Source organism: Lissotriton helveticus, chromosome 7 (genome assembly GCF_964261635.1).
Source record: "Lissotriton helveticus chromosome 7, aLisHel1.1, whole genome shotgun sequence".
In the NCBI taxonomy this organism is placed as follows: Eukaryota; Metazoa; Chordata; class Amphibia; order Caudata; family Salamandridae; genus Lissotriton; species Lissotriton helveticus.
The window spans coordinates 788,346,670-788,353,245 of NC_136068.1; positions in this window are offsets into that span (position 1 = coordinate 788,346,670).

A 6,576-nucleotide genomic window follows, 5' to 3' on the forward strand; every position below is an offset into this window, starting at 1 on the left:
GTGTTATGTGTACAGAGCAAAAGCTAGGGCAAGTCCTAGCTACCGGCAGGATTTTGTTAAATCGTACTATCCGACACGGTCAATTCATTCTAGTGGCGAGTTCCTGTATGTGGTCTCAACGGTAAAGCGAAAATGCATTGCAGGCTGTTTGTTTGCTTATCAGGGCCCCAAGCTATGGAACTATCTCCCAGAACAGTTGAGACAATGCTCCTCATTAACAATCTTTCAAAGACAGCTGAAACGTGATATAGCTAATAATGAGATAATGGAAGGGCTCTTTCAGTAAGACAGTGTATGGCAGACCTTATCACAATTCTAGAAATTAACAGTAATATTTTATGGATGCCCATATTTTTTTTGCTATTTTGTTTTAAAGATCCTTCAAAACATTCAACATTTTACCAATTGATAGAAACAAGATTAATTTGGGGATCAATTTTACATGTTTACTTTCCAATTATTAGAAATGCATTTACAGTGGAAGGAAGTAAAACTGAAAATAGCTGAACTCTAATTATTTAAGCTTTCATACTTTGAATTAGCCAATACCATAGCTACAATGATTGAATGCAAAGGAGCTACCAATGTGCACCGTGAATGGCAGTTCATAAACAGCTTTCTACTTATGTAGCACGTCTCCAACAGTCTCTTGTGTTACGAGACATGCAGCAAATGCAAGCCTGTAACACTTGATCCAGGTCCACTTGCCTGCACTGACAGAGGCACAAGATTTTTTAATGCAGAACAAAACACCTTCTGTCGATCAAGTTATCTGTCAATGCATCCCAAGCAAGTCCTAAACACCACTCCGCCATGATAGTCTTTAGTAAATCTCACCATAGAATAACCCCTGATGTATCTACACAATTAGTGAATCACTGCGAGAAATATTTGGCTTATAACTTAGGGCCTGATTTAGATCTTGGCAGGCGGGTTATACAAAAGGTAATGTGTGGAAATTGGGTTCCAACAAACACTTGTCATTTGAGCAATACTAAAGAAAGTATCTTGATTTGATCATATTACCGCTTCCCTGCGGCCGCAATTCACCCACGGTGTGGAAGAATTCCACGCATGCGCGGTTCAGACAGCCCCCTGGCCGTCCTCCGCACACGCCCACCGTGACATCAGACTGCGGGGACCGTCCGACGTATGGAAGCAGTTAAAATCTTGTTCCCACCACTATTTAGAATTACGAAAAAGGAGCTTCAACAGTCCTTCCGTAATTACTGATATATTTGAAGCATCTGTACAGTTCATTTTACAGTTATTTATATTTTGTTGCGTGTTGGAAAGAAATTACATCCTACAGTCTTCCTTTCATACTCCCTGTGTCCCAGCAAGATTGTCATATAGTTCACTATACTATATTCTCACAATTTGCAGTCAGAGATAGAAAAGTAAACACCAATCTCTATTTTAAAAGAATAGGCAGCAATTTGTCAGAAGACTAGAGTCACATTTGACCTCTGTCTTTGAATGCACACCAAATGTGGCAAGATAAAAACATGTTAAGTCCTCTTTATTGTTCATTCATCATCGAACTCCAGCATTTTTATTTTGGAGTGCTGCAGCACCCCCGCACCCCAACTTCCAAAGTCTACAATGCAAGTACCTTAAATAATGCTTCAATTTTACACCAGCGGTGACGCAACTTTAGCAGCTACATTATATACATTATTTATTGGTCCTGCTTGCAGCAGTTGGCGCCAAATCACAGCGATTCAGTGGGTCCTTGAAAAACTAGGAGCCGTATTTACAATATGGAAGACAGTAGACTCTGTCAAAACATGACAAATATCCCCTCTGCCATAATACGAGAACATAGGCTGTAATTCACTTGAAATATGACGGACCAGAAATCCCCCAAACACACGAGGGAGTGTCCTATCTGCCAAACCGTAAATGAGGCCGAACATCCTATGGTAAGTCTTGACTGGAGCAACCTGCTAGTTTTAGCTGACCCTTGTAATTTCATGATTGACATGCAATCTGGTATGGGCCATTGTCCACCCCTCTCAGTGACACTTTATACTTTATAGGTACTTTTTAACTCACACATTGAAAACATTAATTCCTCAGGTTCCATTTATACTATTTTGACAATGTTTTTCTCTTTCTTTTTGCCTGTGAACTGACAACGAATTTTCACTACAAAGAGACAGCTGACAAAGAAGGGAGGTACTGTAGCAAAGGAGAAGCCCTGTACAATGCAGCTTCAGAGGCACCTTCAACTAGGAAGAAGAATATCCAGCCAACTGCTTATAAACGGCCCTGAATACGCGAATGACAAACCGTACTGGTGACCTATTTTGGGAGTATGTCCTTGGTGTTCACTTTGTGTAGCAGATCCAAGACTGTCACATATTGTTTCTTGCTGCTAAGGCTGCACATTTACTACCAAATTGCATATTGTGGAATATACCATAAGACTATACTTCTTCCCTCCCCCCGATAATATCCAGTCAATTTGTATAGTCACACACCTAGTAGAAGCTTTTACACTGAGTCTAAATACTCACAGTCTAGGCCAAAGGAAAGCAGAGGAATATGTTCAAAAAGTGATTGTCCAAGAGCATACAATTTGCCCAAATGGGAGACAGGGATTAAAAAACATGTCTCCTTGTTCCATGTTTCCAGCTAGTCCAAGAAACAACAGGGATGGCAGGGACTCTAGTGGCAATATTTTGAACAAAAAAGGGGGGACCAAGGAGCTATAAAGGTCCAGTGTCCATGCTCCTAATATAAGTCTATTAATCAACAGGAGGACAAAGTTCCTAGATCAGGGTGCAAAAGTCACCCATGGATCAAGGTGCAAATTGTCACCGGCAAGGGTGCAAAAGTCATCCATGTGTCAAGGTGCAAAAAGTCAACAACAGGGGTGCAAAAGTCACCCATGTATCAGGGTGCTGACAGTCACCCATTTTTTTAAAAACAAAGAAAAGAGGTAGATTAAAGTAATCCTAGGTGTAAAAAAGTCCTAATGTGAGGGGGAAATAATTCTACATCCTCTGTTGCCCTCACACACCCCGGGGGGTGTCATGCTTCATCATCGGGCGTTTGCTCCTCGTAGGGCCGGCGCTGCAATTCCCTACGGGTCCCCCGAAGGGTCACTTTGTCGGAGATCTTTTTTTGGATTGCCGGATGATGCATGCAGGTGTGTGGGGATTGGGTAAAAGGAGGGTAAATCAATTTATGTGCACGTGATACTTATAAAAAATGACTGACCCAAAAGGGCCCATTCGGCCTAGGTATCAAAAGTCAAGGCCAACATGTTTCGCGCCTCTGTTGCCCGGAGGTCATTGGCGCTTCTTCAGGACCACAGTAATAAAAAAAAAAAAGTGTAGTGTACGTGCTATATTAGGTAAAGATTAAAATGAGAACGCTCTTAACTCAGCCAGGGCGGGTCTGTATACCCTCAGAGTGGTTACAGCTGCTACATGGAAGCCGCTCCTGGGTAACACCTAGGAAAAGGAAAAACAAAGTAAACCACAAGTGCGCATCAATGACATCTTAAGCTTCACAGAATGTCATTTTTATGCACACATCCTTCCAAACAGAAAATATAAGCAGACACACGGGACCAGTCCAAAAAGGGGCGGGGGTCGCTGTTCAAAAAAGCCATAGGCTAGATTGATATTTTAAGTGGTAAAGTACAGCACCTAGACTAAGCTTAGGGATTTTGATAGCGGATGGCAACAATATGACAGTAATGTAATGTACTGAAATCGGCAGCACTATCTACATGTGGAATAAGTATATAACCATCAGCATGCTTACCAAGGACTCGTTACGAGTGCTCATCCGATCGTAAAGTCAGAAGGACACCCACGTATGGTCGGGCTATGGAAACAAGCCAGGACATATAACAGGACGTGAACCTCAAGGGCCCCATATAGTCAATAGGTAAAGGTTGTTGGCTTTTAACAAGTATCTAGAATGTACTTACAATTTTATATGGGTGCTGCCTCTTGTGCACCTAACCCTGACTCGACCGGAGGCTTGCCGAAAAGAAATACAGGCGGCAAACCGCAACAATTAAAGGTTCGGGTCAGGAGAACGGCGGTTTAAATAACTGGTGAAACCTCTCAGCATTATGACTCAATGCGCATGTGCAGCATGGCGGCGCCACCGCGCATGTGTATCAATTGGGCATACTAATCCCTCGCTCATGCGCACTCGCTTGATGAAGGTAAAAGGATATCGTTGCCGGTAATGATGTGCAATAGCCATCAACACTAAGAAAACATATTCCGGTCAGACACCCTCTGCCGTCTCGAGTATCACCGTTATGGCCAATGTCCCAAATTCATTCCTGTGTTACACTGGGTGTAACAGTACCATAACTCAGAGTCAATAAACCCAACTCCTAAACCTTCCATACCCCGGGTCAGAAAATTGCACTGCAAGGATAGGGAGTTGGATCTCCTAAATAAAGGGACTAAAGTGTATGTCCTAACAACCGTGACTACAGGGAATTAGTCAGAAGGAACATTACTATGAATAATAAGGCTGGGTATACTGGAATGTCAACTCCCACACAACCCAAGGACCAGCCCCATGTGCCTGCCAGGAAAAGAGCAACAAAGAATGGAATTAGGTCCCACGGCCAATCAGCCGTGCAAAATATATTGAACAAAAAAGGGGGGACCAAGGAGCTATAAAGGTCCAGTGTCCATGCTCCTAATATAAGTCTATTAATCAACAGGAGGACAAAGTTCCTAGATCAGGGTGCAAAAGTCACCCATGGATCAAGGTGCAAATTGTCACCTTGATCCATGGGTGACTTTTGCACCCTGATCTAGGAACTTTGTCCTCCTGTTGATTAATAGACTTATATTAGGAGCATGGACACTGGACCTTTATAGCTCCTTGGTCCCCCCTTTTTTGTTCAATATATTTTGCACGGCTGATTGGCCGTGGGACCTAATTCCATTCTTTGTTGCTCTTTTCCTGGCAGGCACATGGGGCTGGTCCTTGGGTTGTGTGGGAGTTGACATTCCAGTATACCCAGCCTTATTATTCATAGTAATGTTCCTTCTGACTAATTCCCTGTAGTCACGGTTGTTAGGACATACACTTTAGTCCCTTTATTTAGGAGATCCAACTCCCTATCCTTGCAGTGCAATTTTCTGACCCGGGGTATGGAAGGTTTAGGAGTTGGGTTTATTGACTCTGAGTTATGGTACTGTTACACCCAGTGTAACACAGGAATGAATTTGGGACATTGGCCATAACGGTGATACTCGAGACGGCAGAGGGTGTCTGACCGGAATATGTTTTCTTAGTGTTGATGGCTATTGCACATCATTACCGGCAACGATATCCTTTTACCTTCATCAAGCGAGTGCGCATGAGCGAGGGATTAGTATGCCCAATTGATACACATGCGCGGTGGCGCCGCCATGCTGCACATGCGCATTGAGTCATAATGCTGAGAGGTTTCACCAGTTATTTAAACCGCCGTTCTCCTGACCCGAACCTTTAATTGTTGCGGTTTGCCGCCTGTATTTCTTTTCGGCAAGCCTCCGGTCGAGTCAGGGTTAGGTGCACAAGAGGCAGCACCCATATAAAATTGTAAGTACATTCTAGATACTTGTTAAAAGCCAACAACCTTTACCTATTGACTATATGGGGCCCTTGAGGTTCACGTCCTGTTATATGTCCTGGCTTGTTTCCATAGCCCGACCATACGTGGGTGTCCTTCTGACTTTACGATCGGATGAGCACTCGTAACGAGTCCTTGGTAAGCATGCTGATGGTTATATACTTATTCCACATGTAGATAGTGCTGCCGATTTCAGTACATTACATTACTGTCATATTGTTGCCATCCGCTATCAAAATCCCTAAGCTTAGTCTAGGTGCTGTACTTTACCACTTAAAATATCAATCTAGCCTATGGCTTTTTTGAACAGCGACCCCCGCCCCTTTTTGGACTGGTCCCGTGTGTCTGCTTATATTTTCTGTTTGGAAGGATGTGTGCATAAAAATGACATTCTGTGAAGCTTAAGATGTCATTGATGCGCACTTGTGGTTTACTTTGTTTTTCCTTTTCCTAGGTGTTACCCAGGAGCGGCTTCCATGTAGCAGCTGTAACCACTCTGAGGGTATACAGACCCGCCCTGGCTGAGTTAAGAGCGTTCTCATTTTAATCTTTACCTAATATAGCACGTACACTACACTTTTTTTTTTTATTACTGTGGTCCTGAAGAAGCGCCAATGACCTCCGGGCAACAGAGGCGCGAAACATGTTGGCCTTGACTTTTGATACCTAGGCCGAATGGGCCCTTTTGGGTCAGTCATTTTTTATAAGTATCACGTGCACATAAATTGATTTACCCTCCTTTTACCCAATCCCCACACACCTGCATGCATCATCCGGCAATCCAAAAAAAGATCTCCGACAAAGTGACCCTTCGGGGGACCCGTAGGGAATTGCAGCGCCGGCCCTACGAGGAGCAAACGCCCGATGATGAAGCATGACACCCCCCGGGGTGTGTGAGGGCAACAGAGGATGTAGAATTATTTCCCCCTCACATTAGGACTTTTTTACACCTAGGATTACTTTAATCT